Raw genomic sequence first — 27,641 nt, forward strand, 5'->3', positions numbered from 1 at the left:
AAAGGCCCAGGAAGGGCCCAGCCCTGCTATTTACTTCAAACTCCTTTAAAGCACAGGATTGTTTCAAATACTTCTATGTGTTCTTAAAGGGCTGTATATCAGAGGAGGAGGGAAAGGGGAGGGAAACTAGAGAAAGAATTCAGCTTTCTCCTCATCTTCCTTTCTGCTCAGAAGTCCTACAGGCACCTGCCCTGCCCCTGCCCTCCCTGCAGACACTGCTCTGCCCCTGCCCTCCCTGCAGACACCTGCCCTGCCCCTGCCCTCCCTGCAGACACTGCTCTGCCCCTGCCCTCCCTGCAGACACCTGCCCTGCCCCTGCCCTCCCTGCAGGCACTGCTCTGCCCCTGCCCTCCCTGCAGACACCTGCCCTGCCCCTGCCCTCCCTGCAGACATTGTTCTGCCCCTGCCCTCCCTGCAGACACATGCCCTGCCCCTGCCCTCCCTGCAGACACATGCCCTGCCCCTGCCCTCCCTGCAGACACCTGCCCTACCCCTGCCATCTATGCAGACACTGCTCTGCCCCTGCCTTCCCTGCAGACACTGCTCTGCCCCTGCCCTCCCTGCAGACACTGCTCTGCCCCTGCCCTCCCTGCAGACACTGCTCTGCCCCTGCCCTCCCTGCAGACACTGCTCTGCCCCTGCCCTCCCTGTAGACACTGCTCTGCCCCTGCCCTCCCTGCAGACACCTCCTCTGCCCCTGNCCTGCAGACACTGCTCTGCCCCTGCCCTCCCTGCAGACACTGCTCTGCCCCTGCCCTCCCTGCAGACACTGCTCTGCCCCTGCCCTCCCTGCAGATACTGCTCTGCCCCTGCCCTCCCTGTAGACACTGCTCTGCCCCTGCCCTCCCTGCAGGCACTGCCCTGCCCCTGCCCTCCCTGCAGAGCTGCAAAGCCAGGACAGTCTCTGTACACACAGCCTATGTCACTCTTGTCACTCCTCATCTGATTTCTGCTCAGCACTCCACTGGAGCCTGTGCCAGCAGAGGTGACTTATCTCCTCCTTGCTGATGAAGCAGGAGTGCACTTTCCAATCCAGACCTGTCACCACAGCAGTGGACAAAAGTGCCATTTGAATATCCTGACCCCATAGGAGCCCTGGCAGCCTCTTTCTCACTGAAGCATGCTCTTCCTTAATGTCTGCTCCTCGCCAGCTCCTCCTAGACTCTTGCCTGCTCAACCTCATTTAAGGCTGTAGACAGAGACCAGGGCTATCCCTGAGTTTCCATCCAAGACTACTCCCCAGCTCGCCAATCTCTCTCACAGGCATAACAAAGCCATCTCAGTCAAAACTGAACTCATCAGCCCTGCCCTGCCTGGCTCCCTCCAGGCCTGCTCCCCTCCTGGGTATATGCATATGCACCACATACACACACCTGCCAAGGCCAGAAACAGGAGATGCATGGTTGGGGCGATCCTCTCCCAAATCCCCATGTCTTCCTAACCTCGTTCTGAGGACCTTGACTTCTAAATGCTTCTCAACTCTGCTCACTTCTATTATAGCATCTCTCTCTTTAAATTTAATTCTTTTTTTAACTTATTCACCATACATCTCACTCACTAACCTCCCCCTCCCATCACTCCCTTTTACAATCCTCCCTCCATCTCCCTTCCCCTTCTCCTCTGAGCAGGTGCCCCCACACATCCCCCTACCCTGACACTTCAAGTCTCTTGGAGGCTAGGAGCTTCCTCTCCACTGAGACCAGAGAAGGCAGCCTAGATAAAACAACATATCCCACGCACAGGCAACAGCTTTTGGGATAGCCCCCGTTCCAGTTGTTCAGGATGCACATGAAGATCAAGCTGCATATCTGCTACTATGAGCAGGGAGGCCTAGCTTCAGCCTGTGTATGTTCTTTGGTTAATGGTCTCCTATTCAAATCACTCCAGCAAGGTTCCACACCTCTCTCCCCACACTGCTTCAATACCTTCTTTACCTACTAGGCAGTGGAGATAAATCTGTCTAGAGCTAGTTCAGCTCTATCTGTTGAGTGGACCCCTACTATTTTAGGGGTACATATAAACCCTTTACTGCATATGACAAGACGTCGTATCTCAAATCTTCTAACCGAATCTATTAAAAATGCTTTCTGTTCCCTCCATCTTACAATAAAGCTCACAGCAAAATGAAGGTGCCCCATCAATATATGCTACTGGAATGAATAATGGATGGGTGAATAGTCAGGTTAAAGGATGCCAGACCAACTTAATATTAAACACAAACTCAAATCTCGCAGTTCACTCACATTTTAAACCCACAATGTACATCACTGGCAAAATCCTGACAAAAATACTGAAGTCTGAACAATATAATTAGTAGTTAGAATTCAAGACGCTTGAGGTGAGAGGACAACGTAGGGGAGCTCATACCTACTCAACGTCCAGCAAGCAGAGAACAAGTGTAAAGCCCAATCCAACTCACAGAGGATATGATGCTGTGCTCAGGCAAGCTCAGGGTAAACTGAGAGATAAGAGTGAGGGGGGCTATTCACTGTCGACCTCCCCCCCAACATACACACACACACACACACACACACACACACACACACACGGGAGCAGGGTAGTGCAGGCCACCAGCTCTTTCTCACAGGACTTAGGTATATCTAAGCAGTAAAGACCAGGTCACAGCTGAAATACAGAGAATGTATAGAAAGTTGCTTGGCACATGGCATCAAAGAACCATTGCAAACTTTTTGGTTTGATATTTTGTAATATTTTCTGTAAAATTCCAGTAAGACAAAGACACGCCCATGGGTTTTGCTGACGTGCAGAGAACTCTACCCGCTGTCACCCCCTCTGTTTCAGGGATTGCTGGGAAGACAAAGGAGATGGAGTCAAGGAGAAAAAGGTAGAGGCAACAGAATTATCTCTATTTTAGCTAGAAACCATCATTGTGATGGAAGCTGTAATCTCATTAAGGGGGAGGCCGGTGTGAGCGAGCTACAGCATCCTTCTGTGCCTGAGTGTAAAGTCCTGACATACTGGTGACAAATAAGAAGCCATACTGGCTTCTGTGACCTCATGCCTACTCTGATGCCTATTAAGTATAAAGAGAGATGCCTACCCTGGAGGAAACAGAATAGCTTATAGAAATCCAAGGGCATCTGAAGGGCAGGAGAAATCCCAACAAGCACCAAACAGAAGCAACATCCCAGGAACCAGGCATCAGGAGCAGGAAAACAACTGCTGTGTGCAGAGGGAGGAGCAGCTTAACACTCAGTCTTCCAACTGTGGGCTCCTGTAACATCGAAAAGAAATGAACTACTGTATGACTTTAAGGGGAAAGGAGCAGGGCACAGGCACAGCCTGAACAAAGCAAAACCAAACTCAACAGTGTAAATAAGGCAGTGTGTGTGTAGTATCTGCGATTGACTCAGGATCTTCTGGGCTCCCCCAAAGGGTCACTTCTCCAGCTCTGCCCTCTGAAGCACACACAGCTTGTCTTATACACTTGGGCAGGCTCCATACCACTACTGCTGCTGTTCTTGGAGGTCATCCCATGGTACTGGCATCTCCAAAATTGCTGGGTCTTCTTTTGCAACTAGGCTGCACCTTCACCAATGGCCTCTTCTGGCCTCTCAGAGTGCTAAGCCTCAGCTTCTCTCCATGACCCCTTTATGTCTTCAAAACCACGGATGGCCTAGCAATTCCAGCTGCTAGCACAGGGTACAACCTTGGCCGCCTGTTGAACACAGCTTCTGTGTGCTGACTCAGGAAACCCCTTCCCAGAAGATTTTACCTCAATGATGCTGGTCTCTTCTTAATCACTGCTAATCCCTCAGCTCCAGCTGAGGAGACACCACAGATTCTTCACAGAAAAGGCCCGGGAGAGCCTTTGCTTCCCTCTGAAACTTTATTTGAAGGCATCCATCGCCTGCAGTGCTCTCAGCATTTTTTAAAAAAAGATTACCTACCTATTTATTTATTTATTATCATCTATTTTTTGTTTATGTGTGCAAGTGCTTTGTCAGCGTGTATACCTACCTACGCAACAGAAGAGACCAGCAGACTGTGAGCTGCATGTGGTTGCTGGGGTTTAAACTCAAGACCTCTGGAAGAGCAGCCAAGTGCTCTTAATTGCTGAGCCATCTCTCTACCCTTGATCTCAACAGTCTTATCTTCAAAGCTCAGACAGAACATCCCACAGATCTGTCACTACTCAATGGGTCTTCTAGCACAGTGTTCCAATGTCCTCCCACAATTCTCCTCCAAACATGGTCAGGTCTGCCACAGCAATACCCCACTCCAGGATCTTACTTATCTTAGTCTGGGTTTCTATTGCTGTGATGAAACACCATGATCAAAAGGCAAATTGGGAAGGAAGGGGCTTATTATGCTTATACTACTATACTACAATTTATCATCAAAGGATGTCAGAACAGGAATTCAAATGGGATAGAATCCTGGAGGCAGGAGCTGATGCAGAGGCCATGGAGGCATGCTGCTTACTGCCTTGCTTCCATGGTTTTATTCAGCCATGGGACCACCAGCCCAGGGATATCACCACCCACCATAAGATGGGCTCTCCCTATCAATCACTAATGCCCTACGGGCTTGCCTAGAACCGGATTTTATGGCAATATTTTCTTAATTGATGTTCTCTCCTCTCCTCTCTTTAGCTTATACTATCTGCAAAAGATGGGTATAGGACCTCAGGGTACCAAAAAAGATGAAAGTGATTATGGAGGTAGGTTCCTGGGGACAATGTCACCACACCAAAGATGCAAACTACTATCATACTATGGGGAACTTGATTGTTAATATTGAATGTCAACATGACAGGATCTAGAATCACCTAGAAGACAAACCTTTGGCCATTCATTAATCTGTGATGGAGTTTCTAGACGGTGTTAATTGGGCTAGGGTTTTCAACTGAATAAAAGGGAGAGGATGGGCTTAGCAGCAGCACTGGCTTCTCTCAGTTCAGCTGTCCCTCGTCTCCTGTCACCACACCCTCCTAACATGGGGACTGTACCCACAAACCAGAAGCAAAATCAATCCTCCTTCCTCAAGCTTAAGCTGACCTTGATCTGTGGTTGCTTTTGTCAGGCATTCTGTGACAGCAATGAGAAAGGTGACAACGGTCGAGAGGGCAGCTAACTTCAGGTCTATTCTTCCCATCCCAGCAACAAGCTCTGAAGTAACCGTGCTAAAGAGGGTAGCCTCAGATCTATTCTACACAACCCAGCAACAGCACAGAAAGATCCACCCTTGCCAAAATCCACAAACCTGTTAACTGCTGGGCCTGGGGCCTGAACACAAGTCTGCTTAACTGCAAGATCAAGCATCTTCCATTTAAGTCCCATTTCTGGAAACAGATTTCTGAGTATTTCTATCTAGAACCTCCTTCAAGAAGGTGGTGGTGGCAGAGGCAGCTGAGGCACAGGAAGAGAAGAGTGGAAACAGGGGGATGACCAATTGCACTAACCATTCACAGAGCAATGCAGAGTTCAGAGAATTTGTCAGCAAGGCTAAGGAACAAGGCGATGTCTCTGACTTTCCACCTAGTTAGTACAGCCACTGTTTTAAGACAAGACACTGGGGATAGAATTTTGACTGACCAACTTGTATAAGAGATAGTCCTCAGTGTCTTTTACATCTCATCCCTTGGTCACTGCATGCTCTCACTATGACACCACAGATCTTCCTTCAGTAAGACCACCCCACTGAAAACTGAAGTAACAAATAATGCCTCCCTAGGTTTTCTCAGGTAATCAATGAATAAAGCTTATTACATTGATACAAAGCATCATCTAAGGACAGGAAATTCTCACTCTGTTCTGTTCCTGAAGCACCTAACTGCAGCAGGTTTTTCTCTAAAGAGGTATTTCATGAGGCCAGAAACGTGGCAAGTACCGAACTGACTCACTAACAGGCTGAGAAACCACAGACCTAAACTGCAGTATCCATCTAACTCCTTTGTTGCTTGGCTTAGATTCCACCAATGAGATAGATGAGTAGCTCTGACTTGGAACCGATCATGGGAAGAAGGGGATGTAAATAAGACCTGTTTGTGTAAGAGGCACGGTGTCTGAGCCCACAGATTAGATCCTGGGCTCCTAATCAAAGAACTCCCTACAGCAGAAGCCCAAGGAATTGACCCGGTTCTGGGAGGGTGAGATAGCTGTGGGAAGCTCACTGGAAATAATCCTCTAAGTCTTGGATGGATTCTGGGAACACCTACCTCCTGGAAGGACTCTCTGCTGGCTCTAATTCCCGAGAGCCAACCCTGTGTTCAATACAGGAAATATGAACAATAACTAGAAGCTCATGGTTTTTTACTAGATTATTAAATTTGTAAAACATTAGGTATAAAATACTTAGCCACAGAGGATAAAGAAACAAACTCAATTTATTTTAATTACATTTTTGGGTAATACTGTTTAGGCTAGGATAATTCATATAAACTATACTATCACTCAAGTTTTATAAACCCAAATCTACAGTATAATTTGTCTCATTCATAAACATGAGATAACTTGACCTACTTTCTAATACATTCCTCTCCTTCTTGTCTGCATTAATCCATGCTGACATTTTAAAAGGCGCTCTAATAATTTCCATTATACAAAGATGTACTTTTCATTTACATTGACTATGGTTCTTCTCTCACAAACGAAACAGTATGTCCTCAACAGAAAGGCTACAAATACAGTAAGCATCAAGACACATGAGGCAGCTGCTCTGGAAGGCTCGCCTTTGAGCAGAATTTGGTCTGATTTCTAGACAGGAGAAGGTAGAAGAAGAATGCACAGGATAAGAGACCATCATCACCCCAGGCCCACACAACATGGAAGGGTGGGTTTACATGCTCTCTGCATGCCATCTGTACAAAGTTAGAAAACACAGCTTTGAGAAATAAATTTCATATCCTGTAATATAATGAGCTACATGTTTCCTAATAGTTCTCAGCCTCAGATAATAAAAACAGAAAAGAAATCTCATTTTACTTCCGCAGGATGCTTCCAAATGCAGCTTCCAAGCCACGAGCAGCCCCCGGAGCCTGGACTCCAGGCCCCAGATGAATCCCTCTTTGAAAGGCTACCTACAACCTTTTCAGCAAGTAGCTCTTATGTTTAAGAATCTAATAGGCTCCAAAAAGCCTAGAGTAGAGGTCTGCAAAACAAGCCTATACACCGAGAGTTCTTAATCACTCCCCTCAGCCCCGCACCCTCACCCCCAAACTCCCCCATCTCCCTCCCTCTCTCACCATTCCCCTCTTGCCCTGTAATGTTGGATATTTGAACCCCAAGGGCAACAAGGCAAGCACTCTACTACGGACAAACCTCCAGTCCCAAGTTCTTAGGTTTTCTAACAGCGATGGAAAAAATAAATACCCTTAAGAATACTTCTTAATGCATACAAATTATACCAAATTCACATTTCAAGGCCCATGAATCAAGATTATTTGGAATATGGCCACACCTATTTATGAACTGTCTTCAATTGCTTTCTGTGTTCCAACAGCAGGGCTGTGTGGTTGCAGCCCAGACAGTAACCTAAAATATTTACAGTCCAGTCCTTTCCGGGAACAGGTCACTAACTCTAAGCTTGCAGCATAGAATCCACCGTCTGAGGCCTGTCAACATAGGACACTGATCTAGCCAACCTTCCAAAAGCCTGGTTTACTCCTATTAAGAACACAATGTCTGTAGCATGGACATAGTCTTCTGTTTCCCCCGTCACCCCAGCATTTCTCTTGCTCCCAAACTGTGAAGTCTTACAGTCTGCTGAGACCCTTCTTGCTCTAAAAGAAACACACGCAGTTGACTACCATGAGGTTACAAAAGGAAAAAGAAAAAGCTTGGGAGTGCCCAAGGGGGCTGCCATAGACTATTTGAACAGTGCAAGATAGAAGCAACCCAGATGTCCACCCACAGGACACAGGCCAGACAACCCAGAACAAATGTACAGAATGGACGACGGGCGAGCTGCAGGGAGTGAGGGATGATGAGCTGCACATGGGGTGGTGGAATAAGAACCAGGACCCATGGAAAGAAGGAAAAAACAAAAAACAAGGGAAAAAAACGTGTGTTCTATGTGCTAGTGTCCACCTAGGAAGGGAACAACAGATAGAGCATACATGAGTTTGCATATGTATGAGTTCTCCGAATTGAAACCAGAAATGCTTTCAATTGCTACCCAAGGGATCTTATGGGATAGGGGAAACGGGAGGAGGAGGATGGGGCAAATGTTACATTTCCTGTTACTGCTTGTGGCCCCCAAATTCACACAAGAAAACCCAACTCTCAAGGTGCTGGTACCTAAGGTGGAGAACTGAGGAAGGGTTCTGTCACAAGGCCAATGGGACTAGTAAAAGTCCCTTGATACAGAAGAGGCCTCAAGGAACTCCCCTACCCTTCTGCTATGGACGCTCTGATCAGAGAGCTTACCCTGCTGGGCAAGCTCCAGGCTACCGACTGACTCAGTTTCAAAAGAGCAAGGTGGGTGGCATCTGAGGAGCAACACCTCAAGTTGTCCTGTGGCCTCCAAGTATACCCAGAGCCATGAACACAAACACACACGTACACATGCACGCATACACACAGAATAAAATCAAATAGCCATTTAAGTACAAAAAGGAATTTCTGAGAATGGAAAATAAAACCAAACCAGTTTTTCAAGTTATCTTTCCAATGAAGACCACTGTATATGGAGCATGAGGTAAAGCAGATAAAGATAACTGGGATGTACAAAAGAAAGAACGGGCGCTGATGAAGCTGCAGAAAAAACCTTACCTACTGACTTTCCTTGTGAACTAACAACCTGTTTATGTAGTCATATACAGTCTCTAGCTGTGACCACTGGGAAGATCCACAGTGATCAATGTGCCTCGTTTCTCCACCTGTGCCCTCTAAACACCTAAAAGAGCGGAGTCCTCGGAGACATGGCAAACTCAAGGCTAGTCAAGAATGGGATACTGAAGTCTGTAACACTGTCAGAGCAGAAGGTGAGACACATACAAAGCACGCCAGAGTCATCTCAAAGAAAGTAGGAGTTGCCTTGAATTAGTTTCCACTGGCCAAAGTATGAAGTCAATTGAGCATCTACATAAAAACAAATTGAAGCACATGGATTATGTTTAACCTAAGATTTTAGTGATCTCTCTCTCTCTCTCTCTCTCTCTCTCTCTCTCTCTCTGTGTGTGTGTGTGTGTGTCTGCCTCTGTCTTTCACACACACACACATACACACACACACACACACACACACACACATCCCTAACATCCCTACAGACATGTAGTGTACGAGTGTGTGAGTGCACTTACCTGTGTGTGCTATATGATGGTCGGAGGAAAACTTTGGAAGACCTACTCTATCCCTTCCTACCTTCTCCTCTTGAGACAGGGTCTCTCACTGAGCCTACCCCTCATTGTTTTTTCAGTTAGTCTTGCTGGACAGCATTGGATTTACAGGCTCACAGAGTCATGCTTTTGGCTGGGTGCTGGAAATTCTCAATGCAGAGAAAGCCCTGTTACTATTCAGCCATCTTCTCAGCTCCCCCAAGCAATTCTTATATGTGATATATTTGTCTAGAAGGGATATTTGCTGTGGGTACTGACTTGAGACATTTACCCCAATGAAGGCTTGGCACTATCCCACTGAAATCTTGCTGTGGTGGGAGTATGTCCTTGTTCAGCCAGGTCTGAGCAGCCCACCTCAGGACTTCATTCCAGGTGGAGATTGATAGCTGCGTTGTTTGATGCACCAAAACTCACACTTACAAAATGCAAAAGCCTCTCTTCTGGAAACCCACTACCATCTCCTACTTGCTGTCACTCACAGACTCCACTGCTCCTTGGCAGTATGTGTGTAAACATAAACATGAGAGAACACTTCACACCATCCCGTTCTCTGAGGCCAATCCTTATGTCTATCCTTGAGTTGCTTCCTCTGAACCCAGCCTTCAGGGAAGAGAGGAGGCCAGTGTCTTGTTCTCAATTTAAGTGTGGAGCCCACCAGCCTGCTGCAGCTGTCCAGTGGAGAGTCCTGGAAAACCTAGGCACCAAGAGCCAGGCATTCAGCAGGAAAGACTCAACCATCCCTCACCTCTCCGAGGTAAATAAACTAAAGAAAATATTGGAGTTTATTTATATCAGGTAGGAAAAAAAGACTTTAAACTTCATGTACTTTTTTCTTTTGATGAAGGCAGTTTAGAATCTGTCCCAGGTAACTAGGAACCTAGAAGAGCTTGAAACTGGGTTTAAAGCAGCTTGTTGGGGTGGGGGTGGGAAGGCTGGATGGAGAGGCTAGGTACAGAAACAACTAACTGCTGACAGCACACTTGTGCTACGCACCAGGAGGGTGGGTAGGTGTTCTTCCTCTCAGTTCAAATTCAGCACAGGAGCAGTGTAGGAATGGATGTTCCCCAAGCCCAAGTCAGAGCAGGATTCTGTAAAGGGAGCTCAGGGTCACAAGCCTGAGAAGCTGGCCAGAGCTAGCAAGAGTGAGGGCAGGTAAGGGCAGTAGCTCGCTGAAGAAAGGATGGCAAACACACTATATGCAGGGAAGGCATTTCCAGCCTATGGAGCCACAGGAAGTCACTGTTCGCAGCCTGCCCCAGAATCTGAGAAGCAATTCATCCCAGGGTTCACCCAGGATTCTTGATCCCCTCCACACACCAGTCCCTAAACTGTCATTGTCACCCAGTGTGCGAAGGAGCTTTTCCCTAATAGCAGCACTTGCTTAGTGTCGTGCTGAGACAAACCTTGGGACCCAGCATCAGAGGAATTCACAAGCCGAGTGGCTTGCTCAGAGAGAAGATGAGGACAGAGCCTAGGAAACTTCAGACTGCATTCAAGATTGCTGGTGCAGTGTAAAAGCTCCACTTAGTCACGCTCCACTGAAGTGCAAAGGCATTAGAGGACCACCTGAGCATGCTTGGATGGGGACAGTATTTATTTACTTAATTATATCAAATATTGCTTACTGGCGCCTCACATTTAGAACCAAGAGCTAAATCATACAAGCTGTAACTGCAATTAAACAACAGAACAGAAAGGTAAAGGGGTGTGGCTCAGTGGTAGAGGGCTCTGTAAGCCATGTATAAGCCACTAGATTCAATCACTACTACCAACAAAAAAACTATCAAACCTGTCAAACTAGAATGTATGTATCTATCACCAATCCTGAGACTATAAAACTAAAGATATCACTGCCTAAAACTGAAAATTTGATTAGGGGTGGGTTGGTGTAAACAAAGAAACAGTATGGAGGAAAGAAAACAAGACTCATAGGAGACAGGGTAGGCCTGAGGCATCAATCAGCCATAAGAGGAAGAAAGGATGGGGAATGATCTTTACGGGATTGCAGGACATCCAGAATCAGCCCTTAAAACTGACAAAGGGAGGGGCTGGGGAAATGCTTGCTGAGTGAGTTTCACCCCCAGAACCCATGTAAAAAGCCAGGCATGGTGGCCTGTTACAGGCTATTTGATCATACTGTAAACCCTGAGATTAGGTTGTTTACTGGAAAAACCTGTTTCAAATTGTGGTGTGGCTCAGCTTGTAAGACTCTTGCATTGGTTTGCCTTGCAAGGCTTTGGTGGTCTTCGAAGAGCTTTGCTTGTCATGCCTTCTAGAGAACAAGTCAAAACCTTCTCATGCTATTCTGGCTGCTTCTTGCCACTTCTGCAGACTCATGCAGATTCAGAGGGGCCTTGTGGTTTCTTCTGGGTTGAGCTGCTGCTACTGATTCATGTTTGATGTTTTGGACATCACAACAAAGATTGGTATTACCCTAAAGAACTACTTCTAAATAGGTCCATATCCCCCTTGCCCTATTAACCATCTTTCTCGCCTACATTTTGTTGGTAGACTAGAACCCTTATTAAAGTGGGTTTTGAAAAATGTAAGCCTACGTTAACCCCAAACAATGAAGGTAAAGTTAGTTTTAGAAGGAAGCACCCAAGTTTGAAAGTGATGTTTGTGTGGCAGACAAAGGAACGAATCAGAGAACGATTTGACAATGGGATATGCCCAACTCTCATGAGGAGAGGAAAGGGAAGCTACTTAAGAGACAGCAGTGCAGAGGACAGGAAGCAGTCTCACTGGGTAAGTTTTACAGAGACAGGTTGAAGAGACAACAAGAAGTCACAGACGAAGACCAGAGAAGGAGAAGGATCTGGCCAGAAGATTAGAACAGATTGTCAGAATTAGTTTGAGGCCTAACAGTGCAATTTAAGAGAAGGTGAGAGAAGCCAGATTGATCAGTCAGTTTGAAGAGAAGTTTAAGCCAGAGCAACGAAACTGAACCAGCCAGCCAAAATCAGAAAGAGCAAGAAAGGGAGAGCTTAATTCAGAAGTCAGTCTCAGAAACTGAAAACTTTCTAGGCTTAGGTAAGATTGTATGGAGGCTCGAAGCTTCCAGGACTAGGCCTAGGTCAGCAGATGGAGGCAGTAAGGCTCCAAGACAACAATTACACTCAGGGAAATAAAAGTTACATCTGCAGTGGCCCATAGTTCTAATCCCAGTGCTGGAGGTGGCAATAGGATACCTCTGGAGCTCCCTGGGCAGCTGAATCACTGAGCTCCAAACTGTGAGAGACCCTGTGACACCGGTGAGGTGGGAAACAACTGAAGTTGACTTCTTACCTTCCCTGCACACATATGCGCTTGCATCCACCCACTTCAGACAGATAGACACTAATAACGTAAAAAGAGATACAGCATGCTATATATACATGAGAATCACCCAACACACAAACAAAATTTGCAAAAAAAGAAGCAGTTGCTTCTAAGAAGAACCATGTGAGGCCCTGACTGCTGGTACTACAGGCCTAAGTGACCATGCCCATGCCCACGGAAGACACCAATACTTTTTACCAGCTTTCTGAAATGCTTCCTGTTTTTAGCTATTTGCCTGTAATAATTTGACTTGTATTACAAAATGGTTACATCGAGATAATTAACATGTATTACCTCCCGTGCTTTTATATGTGGTAAGAACACACATTCTTTTTATCGGTTTTCAAGGGTACATCATTAACGCTGCTATTAGAGAGATCTCTGAATCCATTCCTAACTACAGCTTCTCAGCCCCAAGCAGCTGCCGGCCATTCCTCTACTTTTTAAGTTCAACATTTATAGATTCTGCATAGATATAACACGTAGTTATTTTTCTTTCCATGCGTTTCCATTTAATACAACATTCTCTAGAATTACTCGAGCTGTTGAGAGACAAGATTGCCGACTTCAGGGTGGAGAAGCATGCCACTGTGTACGTGTAGCTCATTTTCTTCATTCATTTGTTAAATGATAACATACAAATTTTATATTTTGTCTCTGAGGAATAACGCTGCTTACTTGGCAAGATGGCTCCCTGGGTAAAGGCACATTCCATAAAAACCTAACGACCTGAGTTCGAGTCCTAGAACCCACAGTTGAAGGAGAGCACTGACTCCTGAAAGCTACTGACTTCAACTCACTCCCTGTAGCATTCACGTACACAGATGCAAATAATAAAACAAAACTTAAGAACTGAAAACAGCAACAACAGAATCCATACAGGCATTGCAGACCTCTTTTTGCTATGCCATTTACTTCTGATACATCAGTCTCAGCGGTGGGACTGATGGATCCTGTGTGGTCTTCCCACATACAAGGCTTCCCTTTTCTCGGTATCTCTCATCACGTTACTGTGAGCTGCTCTCACAGTGTGCAGTCCTAGCTCACCACAGTTTTCACTGCTATCTCCCACCCAGCCATTTCTTACATTTCTCTGAAACTCAATGTTTTGAGTGTTTACTCATATTCTTATGGACTCTTTGAGTGTTATATTTGGATCCTTTGCCTCTGCTTGTTTTTCGATTTTATTCTCACTTTAAATTATATTTATGAGGGTACACGTGAGTCTAGTACCTGCAGGGGTTATAGGCAGTTCTGTGCCTGCTGATATGGGTGCTAGGAATTGAACACGAGGTTTTTGAAGGAGCAGCATACATTTGGGGTTTTATTATTATTATTATTATTATTATTAAGTTACTTTTCAGTTCTGCAAATATACTGGTAATTTTTATAAATTTGGAAAGCTAATTCTCATGTTTGATTTGAATCTTCTAAATTTTAGAGCCTAAAAGAAGAGTGATCTCTCGTTTGGACATGTATGTACATGCTTCTGTGTCTGTACATGAAGCTGAGCATTGGCAGGGTCCCTGAGCCCCAGGACCCACCTGTCTCTGCCACCCTAGTGCTGGGGTTCCATGTGCACCCCCACACCTGGATTTTCACAAGGGTGATGGGGATCCAAACTCAGGTTTCTCATGAGCCATTTCTCCAGCCCTGAAGACTGAATTATTTTTTTAAAGGTTTATGTTCCAAAGGAAAATATGTAAATACAAGCAAAAATCACTCATTGAAAAAAGTCACTGATTCCATAAAATGCAATCAATTGTTAGAAAAAATCAAATCTTGAGTTCTCCCTTAGGATTTTAACTTCAAAGGAGGGGAAAAAAATGGACATATATAATTAGCTATCAAGTTCAGGGAAATGGCACACCCTGTTCAATTGTGGGTTAATCTATTTTTATTTCATATTAATTGGTTTAGGTTGCATGTCTATGTACCTATGAGGGTACACACATGCCATTGTGTGTGTGTGTGTGTGTGTGTGTGTGTGTGTTAAGGTCAGAGGATAACATATAGGGAAAAGAGACTTTCTCTTCCCACCATGTGAGTCCTGAGGTTGAATTCTGATCATCAGTCTTGATGACAAGAGCTATTTCTCACTGAGCCATCACACCAGCTCATCAATGAGTTTAACGATGACAACCAATCTGCAAGTTGTGGTTGCTTTTGTTTGAAAGCATGCACTGCAGCAGCTGAGCAAGGACCTGCGTGCAGGGGCTGAAGCCCAGCTCTGGGGAGCAGCCTTAGTCACTCAGGCAGCCCGAGGTGGGACACAAAGAAGTGGCCAAAGTCAAAAACTGGCTGATGGTGCATGCTGGGAAGATCAAAGTGCATAACTGATTTCATCTTTAATGAAGAAAAGGAGCCCCGGGAACAGCTTTATCCACTGACATCATAGCCTTTAAGTGATCGGTATAGAAGGCCAAGTATTCATACTGGTCCTACTTTGACTTTTACAGATTGGATATCCTCCCCTAATCAGCAATAGGAACTACAAATTTCCCAGAGAGCCCAAACCAATATGTTGGTTTTATAATTTAAGATAGCCTTTAAAATATTTCTCTTATAAGCTATAGTGAGCAGAGATAAATTTAACAGATTGCACTGCCACTCCAATCCAGAACACATCATGAGCCGTTAAATAGAAAACTAAACTAAAAAAAAAAAAAAAGAAAAAGAAAACTAAACTAGCCGTTTATCATTGCCCACCCATCCATCAGCATCTCACTCCTCACATACGTGCACATACACTTGCATGCTTACACAGGTCCCTTTGAAAGTCCACACTGACTTCAGAGAAGCATGGCTGTCTCCAGTCCTTAACCATTCATCCCTAGAAGATCCCACCCAGAACATCCTGCTTCTCTGAAAAGCTCCTGAACATGATTGATTGGTTTCATTGTTCATTCATTAAATTTTATTCCAATCTGGAGTCCAGAGATCCCTTAAAGCAATTTTCCTTTCCCTGGTCCATGTCAAAATAAAAGCCCCACCTAGCATATATACTTTCAGACATGTCAAAAGTTCCGGTGATCCCTCAGATTCCTCCACATTTAAGGCAACTCCTATACTCTTGCTTGATATAGTCTTTTTCACCCCTGAAAAGGGCAGTGAGTAAATATTCTTGGGTTAGAGCCTGAGAGTTGAAGCATAACAAACAGGCAGTAAGCCAAGAGCTGGGGTGACAGGGCAGAAGACAGCCAGGTGAGACTGTCAAATTCCATTGAGTTTCTCCGAAAAAGGAATTGGTAGCAGAAACATAAGCTAGAAATCACAGGATGTGGAAAAACACAAAGCTGAGCAGCCATGCTCTAAACACAGACAACACAGCACCTCTAGGGCTCTCTGAAGTAACAGAATGGTGGGAACCTCCTGGAGCAGGGAGCACTCTGACTGTCCCTCACATGACATTATTGTCTAGTAGTAATCCCAGCCATGATTTTCTCCATCTGCAACACGCACACACACACTCTCTCTCACACCACCACCAATACCACCACCACCACTGCCCAAGGAGAAGTCAACAGAACTGTACTATGCCTTCTCCACAGCCCACAGCACAGGATGTCACCAAGTACACTCTTTTCACATCTGACTCCACTGCTGTGAGTTCATAACTCTTGGCTATGCCCTTGATCTACAGTCAGTCTTGAATTCATACTTGGGGTCACTGACTTTCTAGGGCCCAAGTGCCAAGCTCACTTCTCTGAAGATCTTGGTACGCCATTCCCCTCTCCCCAATTCTGAAATAGACAGTCATATGTATCGAATGCTGGCTAGAGCTGCCCAGCACACTGGGCACATCATTCTAGGGCATATATACTCTAGAGCCTACCAATGTCAGCCCTTAGGCCCTTGCTCCGGATTCTTCCACTGACAGTCACTAGCTAACAGAGAACGGAGGAAAGGCAGGGAAAGTTACATTTTTATAAAACTAACTATGCACTCTCTAAAGACAGACGGGGCCTCACTACACAGCCCTGGCTGGCCTGGAACTCCCTATGCAGACCAGGCTGACCTTGAACTTACAGAATTCTGCCCGCCTCAAGTTCTGTGATCAAAGGTGTGCACCACCACACCCTGCCCCTAATCTTCTAGTATCAAAACACTCATTCTTTCATAAGATGACTCTAGCAGAGAATAGTACTATTTTGTAAAAAATCTTCTACCATGAAAAATTCCAGACAGGACGTAGAACTACAAATAAATATACACTGTATTCCCTCTGAGCTCCAACAGTCATCTGTACATCTTCAGGGAAAAAGACACTGTAAACTGCTCCCAACATGGTTTTGCTATCCTCCCCCAAAATCTCAAAGCATACAATTAGCCTAGACCATCCTACAAACTCTACAGATGAAGACAGTTAGACAGAGATAGAAATGATCTGCCCCAGGGTCTTCAGCCAGTTAGGACTAGAACTGAAACCCCTGGGTGGCCTATTACACTACTTGAGGGCTGAGGCACTGACAGGTCCATTTCACTGTCTGACCTGACTTGCCTGTCGGACTAAACCTTAGCAAACCCAGGCTCAGAAGGCGTATCCCTACATCTCAGTCCAGAGTGTTCATGCTTACCACCCAAGACCCTGCTGTCCTATGTCCTACATGTCCTACAAGGAAAAACCTATTACCTGTAATTCATCTTTACACCTCCCATTCAACAGCCACCTTCCCAGACCCTGAAGTTCCCCAGGGACCACTTGCTTCCATTTCAAGGGCTATAGGGAGTTTCTAGTTTGATTAGCTCTTTACCCAGCACTTCCGATCTTCACCCTCTCAAAATATGTACAAAATAACCCAGTTTGGGTGAATGGGGATTCATGCGGACAATCTGGCAAGGGAAAAGCCCAGCTCAAGGTCCACCCCTTTTACCTACCTAACCTTGCTGTCAAACAGCAAGCAGGCACCATGACTGGGTACCATGCACACCAGCTGCAGCACATACACCCTGGAGAGCACCACAGGAAGGTGTAAGAGACAGCTCTGAAACGCTTTGTGGAAAGATACCAACATACGCTCCTGTCCCCGGGACTCAGTTAATGAGGATTTTTGTCTTTATTCTCTCCCTCCCTCCCTCCCTTCTCTGTTTTTAAAGACTTACCTAAATTCTCAGTTTACTCAGTTTCGGTTTCCCTGAAAAGATCCCGAGGAGTGAGAAGCTTCTAGCAGCAATACCTAGAACAATAAGAAAAAACATTAGAAGCAAGTACCCTTACAGACATGAGGCTGCGAGCAAGAAGTCTATATGTTTGGTCATTTTCCCTACACTAAGAACAAAAGGAAATAACTCCGGAAGCTGTGAGTTTCTACCACACCACATGTGCTGGGAATTTGCTGTGCGGACAGGGAATTGAGGTCCCAGGACACTTATGCAAAGACCAAAATTACATTACTGTTGGCAAAGAGACAGAGCACCCCCACACATATACACACACCCCTTCTGTGTTAGGAAGGCTTTAATGGATTTAAATTTAAACAAAAAACCAACTCCATGTGTCCTTCTTCCTGCACCCTGTCACCATGTCTAAACCAATTTCAGGCCCTGTGTCCTCTTCTCCCCCTTCACCCCCATTAGCATGCGGAACTGTCCGCTTCTCTCCCACTTAGTCCTGGGATTCAATTATCAAGCAATTCCTTCTTGCTTCAGCTTTTTGTCATGTCCATTCTGAGGCCCTGGGACCTCACCATCTGACACTTTACTCAGTGGAAACCCAACAAGAGGCAGAAAAACACCATCAATTACAGATTTATCAAAAACCTAGTCATAGTGAATAAACAGAGCAAGCTGAGACAAGCAGAGTGTCTGTGTAGAACAGGTATACGTCATCAGGTCTAGGAGGGAAAGAAAAATGAGTTAATAAATTATATGCTTTTATTATGTTGGTAATATTATTATATTATTTATTATACCTTCTCACTTATAAAAGCATGAACTGAAAACAGAATCAAATGATTAACAGAGGAGTGTGTGTCTGAATATTTCATAACATTGGGATAATGAAGGTCTTTTTAAGCATGAAAACAGAATCTGAACATATAAAATAATAAAAGATTTGGCTTGCTACATTAGCAACGACAACAACAAAAACTAAGTTAGGGTCTCAGTGGTTAGGAATGTTTGCTGCTCCAGCAGATCAGAGTTAGGTTCCAAGCACCCACACTGAGCAGCTACAACCACCTATAACTCCAGCTTCAGGGGGATCTGACACCCTCATCCAGTGGTAGCTGTATGCGCATGTGCATGTACACATACACACACACACACACACACACACACACACGCAGAGAAAAATTAAAATACATAAATTTAAAAATGACAAAAAATTCCACTGATACTTTTGCAAAAAGATAAACATGAAAAATATTTACATGCAAGACAAAAAGTTGTTGTTCATAATTTACAAACCAATAAGGAAATTAATATCCCCCTTAAGATGAAACAAAGCCAATCATAAATTTTCCCTAAGATGAAGAAATATGATTGAAGTTTATTGGAAAGGAAATATACTAAGTTCTGTGACCCTGAGCAAAGATGAAGCACCTATAATTCACCTAACGCCTGTGATCATTAATGTTAACTAAAGTTAGCTGGGCAGCTCCAACCTCACATCCCGAAGGCAAAGGATGACTCCATCAGGTAGGTAGAATCTTACGAAATTCTTTTAGACTTATTTGGTTTCTATCTGTTTGAGTTTTACCTGCATGTACATATGTATGCCAACATGTGTGTGCCTGGTGCCCACTGGAGTCAGAAGGGGGCATCCAATCCCCTGAACTAGAGTTGAGAACAGCTATAAATCGTGCTGTGGGTGCTGGGAACCAAAACCCAGGTCCTTTGCAAGAGCAACAACTGCTCTTGACAGCTGAGCCACCTCTCAGGCCTCACATAACGTCTAATTTAACACTGGAATTTGTAAGGAGACAGATTGCATAAAGAGAAACAAAGGAACCATTTAAGTATGCAGGTGAGCCAGCCTACAGTTAAAATATTCTTTATCAATATGCTTAGCCACGACACAGGTTTCTCTTTATTAGGTCATATTTATATATTAAAAGCCCTATTTTTCCATTGAAATTATAAAATGCAAGAATTTATTCCCACAATGAGCCCCTCGTGTTCACTTTACATCTAGAAAACAAATGTATTCTTCTCCTTCCTTTATTTTTAAAGGCTTCCAAGTTACATATCATACAAGCACTCCTATACTATTGTAATTATGAGCCTGGTTAGGAAACCGTAATTCCAGGTAGCTGCACAGATACTTTAAAATCATATCCTTCCTGTCCTCTCAGCTCACTCTCTCCCTGGAGCAAGCCCGAGAAAGTTAGACAACAGACCAGAGTCAGTGAGTTGTCATGGCACTTAGTATCTACGGCTGCAACACACCGCTCAGAAAAAGTCACAAGTCACCAAAGCCAGGGAGCCTCCTCAATGCCAAGCAAGTCTCCACAGGGCCCGAGATGGAGACTGGACTGGGAGAATGGCTCGAAGGTTCCAGTACTCGGTACAGAGTGTGAAGATCAGCGTTTAGAGCTCCTGACACCCTCTGGAAGGACAGACAGGTGGGTATGGTGGCCTTTCCATAACTGCTGCCTCGGAGGTGCTGAGAGGGGAGTGCAAGGGCAAGCTGGATAGCAAGCTCTGGATCTGAGTGAGAGAGAAAGCAAGCCTCAGTGAGTACAGAGGGAAAGAGGTGAGGATGGATGGCTATCAACCTCGGGCCTTGGGCTGCTTCAGTTGTGTCAACCCAGCACAAACTGGGTCATCTAGAAAGAGGGACCTCAACTGAGAAAATGTCTCTACCAGACTGGCCCATAAGCATTTTCTTGATTAATGGAGTTGCACTACCCCAAGGCAGGTGGTCCAGAATGATGTACAAAGACAAAACGAGTGATCCCCGCAATGAACAAGCCCTACGGCAAGCAGCCCTCCTCCACCTTCTCTGAGTTCTTCCTCCCAGGTTTCTGATGGAGCTTCTGTCCTGCCTTCTCTCAGTGTCAGACTGTGATCATGATGTGGATGCCAAACAAACCCCTCCCCCAAGCTGCTTTGTTCATGGTGTTTTATCACAGGGATGGAAACAAACCGAGTTAAGAAGGGACTTCACATAACTATGTATGTGTATATGTGTATGTACACACATACATGCAAAAACATACATGCACACACAAGCAATAACATGTCATATATCCTAAATATCTCTCTCTCTCTCTCTCTCTGTCTCTGTGTCTCTCTGTCTCTGTCTGTCTCTGTGTGTGTGTCTCTCTCTCTGTGTCTCTGTGTGTGTGTCTCTCTCTGTGTCTGTCTCTCTCTCTCTCTTTGTCTCTATGTCTGTCTCTGTGTCTTCTGTCTGTCTCTCTGTGTCTCTCTCTCCCTGTCCCCACCTCAGTCTCCGTCTCTCTCAGTCTCTGTCTTTCTGTCTCTGTCTCTGTCTCTGTCTCTCTCTCTCTCTCTCTCTCTCTCTCTCACACACACACACACACACACATACACAAAAGAAAAAAAAAACAAGATTTGTGAGATTCAACATTACACTGAGGGAAGGCATAGTGGCTAAGAGGAAGAAATTTGATCTTGGACAACAATTTACTAGTCATTTGCCCTCAATGTGCTTTAAACTCTTTGAGCCTAAATTTCCTGCTTTGTAATAAAGCCACTGGGGAAGGGGCCAGGCTCAGAGTGAACACACAGCTAACACAACCAACGAAGTCCAGCCGTCACTATAGAGCTTATCTGAGCCGCAGGCTCTTGAAGCAGAGATAGAATCAGCTTGTGGCAGAGACTCATTGCTCACTGTCTGATCTTAACAGGTCCCCAGAGAACGCTGACACAGAACAGGCCTCCTGTGGGCACAGCTATCTGTTTAAAATGCTTGGTGGGATTTTTGTGGTGCTAGAGATGGAATCCAGGGCCCTGATTATGCCAGGCAAGCCCTTTCTATCACCAAACCACATGCCTCGTCCTAAAATCCTTCTTGTTAAACCTGAATTACTCAAGGTGTTAGAAGACCACTGGCTTCCAAAGAGCACTCTGTGTCTTCTGATCGAGTCACTTGGCAGGTCCTTGGGTACTGCTGTATAGAGATAGCATAAAGCACTGGTTGATGCAATCAGAAGTCAACAAAAGCTACTAACAAAAACTTCTCATTCACCAGAGGAAGGGCACTGTCAGCCAGGGCTGTTTCATCTTATAAAGCTCCCCATTTGAGGCTGAAATTTTGACAATTCCCGAAATTACCAGACCTAACATGACTGGATTTTCTAGATTCTCCTCTATTCCATCCTCACCCCTGATTCAGAGACAGCCCGACTGCAGGCCCAGGAGATGAGCAAGCTCCTCACACACTATGTGGCACAGGACCTCCCCGCTTCTTCTGAGCCTAGAAGGGATCTTCATTTTGCCACATGGTCCTGGATTCTCCTCAGAGACTCCACACTCCTGTAGTGTGTCTGCCTATCTAAGGCATTAGTGATGCAAGTATTTTGTGGCCCCAAAGTAGAGTATTCAGACATTAGGACTAAGCCAAGAGGTGAAAAGCAAAGCGCATTCCTGTCTTTCAAAGTCAGAAAATCTAAGAAGAAACAAGACAGAGTTCTTTGACAGCCACACACAGCAATGGCCAGAATCGAAGGGAGAGAAGAAGAAACATTTTGCAACTGAAACTCTCCCAACATTTTCCAACGTCTATCCCTTGCCATGTCTGTTCTGTTCTTCTGCAGAAATCTAGAGAATACTTTCATTCAAAGAGCATCTCCATGAGTACAGCCCAACTCTGCTAGGTTGGGAAATAAAAATCTGACTCCTCAGAGAGAGGCCATTTCTCTGCTCCTGGCTTCCTGAACTATCTTGCCAGCTAGAAGCTGGGTGCTGGTCTGAGTCAAAAGAATCTCAATGAAGAGCTGCCAGGCAGCAGCAACACTCAAGACATTCCCCGAGGAGACTAGAAAGAAGGCTACTTTGTCCTCTGCAAGACAAAGGGCAAAGTGAGACCCAAAAGAAAGACCTTAGGACATCTTGTATATTCTTCTACAGATAGTACTCCCCAAGCCCACCCCCTTACCCTCAAAGCCATGCAGGGCTAGAGGGATGGTTTCTTGATTAAAAGCACTTGATACTCTTTTTTAAAATTATTATTATTATATATTTTCTTTATTTACATTTCAAATGTTGTCCCCTTTCCTAGTTTCCCTCCAAAAATCCCCTATCCCTTTCCCCCCTCCCCACCCACTCCCACTTCTTGGCCCAGGCATTCCTCTATACTGGGGCATAGAACAACTCAGTTTAGTTCGGGCCTGAGTTTAGTTCCCAGCATCCACATGGGGTGCCTCACGTTCTGGAGAATCTACCCTCCCCTGGTCATTATATGTAGACACAGTACACATACAGACACAGAGATAAACACCTTTCACATAAAAATAAAATCTTAAAAATAAAAAGTATTGCATTAACAAAAGTTTCTTCATTGAATGTGGGAAACGCTGGCTTAACAAAAATTAAAAGGAGTTTTCTACCGCAGAAACATTTCAGATGCTTTAATATGCTGTGATTAGGACTAAATGAGTCCAACAATTACACAGGCACAGATATCTTTATTTTTGTGGTCTACATCTTAGGACAAATGTCCCATATACTACTTTGGAAAATGTTTTAATTAGTTCTTTTATGCAAATGATTATTAAAGACATACTTTTGCATTAATTAAATGACTAAAAACAATCCTGTAAATGATCAGTTAATGGTGCAAAGGATGTGAATGCAAAGTGGGGTAAAGTGTGTCTGTATGCAGAGGCCACGTGAGAGGCTGCAATCCTTCTGTTTTGTTGTATTTCCTCTTTACGGGCTTTCCAGATCAAAAATGTGAGCGGGGTTAGGAAGTCTTTATTGTTCTAGAATTCACTCTCCCCTCTAAAACTTTAAAAATACTTAAATGCCAATTCCTAGTATGTGTAATTAGAATGCAAATTTTGTAAGAATGAGTACCACATAGCACAATCTTCAAACGGTGACAGTTAGAGGGATGCTCCACAAACGAACATGGACTACAGGGGCTGGAACGATGGCTCAGTAAATAAGACGGTTGCCTGTATAGGCATGTACACACCCACGGGCACATGTGCACGCCCTTCACATATGCACACTTAAGTTAATTATATCAATATTGGGGAATCCACAATAGATTTTATCTCTGCCATATTCAGTCGGTTACTGCACTAACTTCTGTTCCTAACTGAGGCCTAGTTGACTCGTGAGTGAACAACTAGGAATTTCAATTACACAGAGCTACGCTACGCACGAGGCTTTCTTGCAGTGGTTCTCAAGCTTCCTAATGCTTTGACCCTTTAATGTGATTCCTCAGGTTGATAACCGCCCCCAACCTTAAATGTATTTCTTTACTTCTTCATAACTGTAATTTGCTAGTGTAAATATCTGATATGTAACCCCAGGAGGTCATGACTCACAGGTAGAGAACCACTGCTTTAATGGAAGAAGCAGCGAGTTAATTCTCTGGAAGTGGGAAACTCCACAAATAAGCTTTCATGATTAATCTTCTGGGGAGGCGAGCAACCAAACATGGCAGACAGGTATTGGGGAAATATCAGATGCGTCATTGATCTAAATTTAATGTTCTGAATACAATTGTCACATAAGTCTTTCTTCACTTGAAGGTGTTATAACAATTTTGTATTAAGTTCACTATATCTGTGATAAACGCCATTTCGAAAAGCAATTTGGGGAGGAATGTTATAGTCTCATTGAGGAAGGTCAAGAAAGGAACTCAACACAGGAGCCTGGAGGCAGGCACTGAAGCTGAGAATGCTGAACAGAAGAACGCTGTTATTGCCTGTTCTCCATGGCTTGCTCAGCTTGCTTTCCTAAACAACAGAGTGCCATCCGCCCATCAGCAGCTCCATCCACTGTATGCTGGGCCCTTCTCAACTGAGGCATCTTCTCAGCTGAGAAACCTTCTTCCCAGGTGAGTCTAGACTGTGTCAAGCTGACAAACAAGTAATCAGCATGAAGTCTGTTAACAGGTTTTAGAAACTTTGCAAAGGCTTCTCTTTTTATAGGTGGCCAAGGATGGAAGAGCTGAGAAACAGTGCCTGATTCCTGCTTTGTTGTTCAGGACCTGCTTAAAGGTGTCTTTATGGGCCATATCTAAACTTCTACAGGTACAGTACTCTGCTGAGTTTCCTATAGGGAGAAGGGACTTTGGAAAGCCTGAAGGAGCTGAGTGTGGCTCTGGCAGGCACTGCTCTTCTCCCTGATTCCTTTTGCCCTTGCTAAAAACCCTTACATTACATCCCTAAAGCTAACCAACAAGGTCTTTTCCCTTACTTGGCCACTTCCTCTTCCAGAGGCTGACTACCAAGGTCCAGCCATCAAAGTGTCAAAAGCCCCCTTTAGTTCACCTGCTAAACAAACTCCAACAAAATATATCAGTGCTTCCAAGCCCAGTCTAACAAAGGCCTCCCCTTTTTCTTTCTTAAATGTTACAGCTGCGTCGGGCAGTGGTGGCGCATGCCTTTAGTCCCAGCACTTGGGAGGCAGAGGCAGGCGGATTTCTGAGTTCGAGGCCAGCCTGGTCTATAGAGTGAGTTCCAGGACAGCCAGGGCTACACAGAGAAACCCTGTCTCAAAAAAAAAAAAAAAAAAAAAAACAAAAAGGTTATGGCTGCATGGCCTGAGTCAGAAGGCAGCCACTTTAACCTTTCTTCCATGCTTAATAAAAAAACTCTGTGAAAACAGGTGTTTGGGGACAGTTTGTACCTAATTTGGGGTCCGAAAGGGAACTCCGCTGTGCAGGGTCTTTTAACACTAAGTCTCTAAACTGTGAGGCCTCAGATCAGGAACTGTGGCTTACCCTGTATTTCTAGACTCTACTTAGAGCACAGTTCCTAAAACAAGTTAACTGTGCAGGGAGGGTTTGAGAAATGCACGTGCACACTTTATATGGGTAATGACTCCCCACAATGGGACCTCAGAGGTTAGAGGAAACAGGGTCAGGATGGAGTTAAGCGTAGACAATGCTTCTGTAACCAAAACAGGAGGACCAGACTCTTCGATGATTGTCTTCATTTGGACTCTCAAGTTTCCTAATTCAGGAGTTTTTCCCAAGCACTGACCAAATAAATGTTTGATCTTCAGCCACAAGCCTAGTGCCTTTGAAAAAGCTCTCTCCTGGTTGATCTGTCAATTAGGAAAACATGGTATTTCATACTTATGGCTTCATGTGCATCTCCAAAAGGCTTTCTGAGAAGTAACAACTAAAGCATGGCAGAAACAGACTGCTAAGTAAGCAACTGACCCTCTGCACAGTACAGAGCCTCTGCCTTACTGACAGCCGTTCATTAACCCAAGCCTCAGCCTTGCAAGGGAGTACACAATGGGCAGTTAGTCGACATCTACATGAGCCCCTCTCTTGGGAAGGCTGTGAGAGGGTGCAATATTAGTCAGCACTACCAAGAAATGTACCAATGTGCCTATGACACACAGAGGCAAAGAAGCTCAACTGAAAAGACTCTACAGCCTATGACTCCAACCACGTAACATTCTGGAAAGAGTTGTACTAAGGGGATGGTGGAAGGATCAGCGGTTGAAGGCCAGGGGAGGGGGGGTAGATGTGTGAATTAGCAGAGGTGGATGACTTCAAGAGTAGTTGAAACTTTTCTGTGTGGCTCTCTGGTGGGGGACATGCATGACACATCTGTCAAAATCTGTGATATATAAACCAGCAGCAGTAAGCCAGCACAGAACAGGACTTTATGCAATAATGGCATATTGGCACAGGGTCCTTCCTTGGAGCAAGTACACAGCTCTGGGATGTGACTGTACAAATAATCACCTAGGCACTGAAGCCAGGGAGGATCCTGTGGAACAGAGTCTGCTGAGGATGCAAATTGATCCAAAAGGTTCTTGAGCGTGCTGGTTCAGTTGGTGATTTGGGCTGAAGTTACCTGCATGTGCCCCAGCCCTAAGCTAGAATGGACAGATCGCCCAGTCTGAGCTCTACACTCCCAAAACGGTCCCTGGAAAGATACCACCTAACCCATGGCCACCTTTTAACTCATGGGCTCCGTGATCTTTAAATCACCGACTTCTCCATACCAGCACCATGCATAGTTGCTCTGATCATGCTAAATCTGACTCAAGGACACAAAGACAAAATCTGGCTCCCATAGTCAGAATATCTGATTCTCCTATGTAATAGAAACACTACAGTCTATAAAGGAACACTGCTGGCCTGTAGCTAGGAGGAACAGCTTATTTGATGGACAGGTACCCAAAAAACAGTTATAATGTCTGAGTCCTACAGCCCTGTAAGCTGTTTGCCTCGTGTAATTAGGAATTTCCTCTGAAGCCCCAAAGACCCTCAAGGGAGGCTCCTTAAGACTCAGAAAGTAAACAATTCATAAAACTCAGGAAGTCCCAGAAACTGAGCAGACGCACTAGACCTCTCCCTCTCAAAGGTTATGTAAACAACAAGTACTGTAGATAAGGGCAACATCGGCAATGCTGCCTGGGAAGAGATACTCTCCAGTGTGTCAAGCTACCTTCGCATCGTGTATTAAGTTCCAAGTTTCCAGCGCTCCTAAGCAATACTGAGGTAGGCTTTTAGTGTTACATCTACTTCTGAATCATCCCTGGTCTTGTAACCCTACCTATATTCCTGTTAGTAACCCAAACCAATTCATTGGCTCACAAAGTTAAGACTTTGGTGGTATCCTTACTTTGGCTTACCATCAATTTCCTGCCTATGGTGAGTAGACACTTGTTCATGTCCACAAGAATAGAGTTACCTAACATCTGGGCTCTGTGAACCAACACATCCAACCCCAAAACAACACTCAACCCCAAAAAGGGCCATTGGGAATCGGGTCAGCTCATGGCAACCCAAGACAGGCAACACAAAAAAGAACATGGGATTGTTGAGAAAGATGATTTGGTCAAATGAGATACCCTAATAAATAGCAATATGAAAATGAAAGCCACTTGTTTTTGATAAATAGGAAACTGT

General features: G+C 44.8%; 1 protein-coding gene across 1 annotated transcript in view; it reads right to left on the reverse strand.

Moving 5' to 3' along the window:
* Tln2 (talin 2) overlaps positions 1-27,641 on the reverse strand; it is a 425,269-nt gene that overhangs the window by 233,079 nt on the left and 164,549 nt on the right. Inside the window, exon 3 of the mRNA XM_029481962.1 lies at positions 17,726-17,799. The gene's annotated coding sequence lies outside the window, so the exon portion shown is untranslated. The remainder of the gene's footprint in view (positions 1-17,725; positions 17,800-27,641) is intronic.

Source organism: Mus caroli, chromosome 9, assembly GCF_900094665.2.
Source record: "Mus caroli chromosome 9, CAROLI_EIJ_v1.1, whole genome shotgun sequence".
In the NCBI taxonomy this organism is placed as follows: Eukaryota; Metazoa; Chordata; class Mammalia; order Rodentia; family Muridae; genus Mus; species Mus caroli.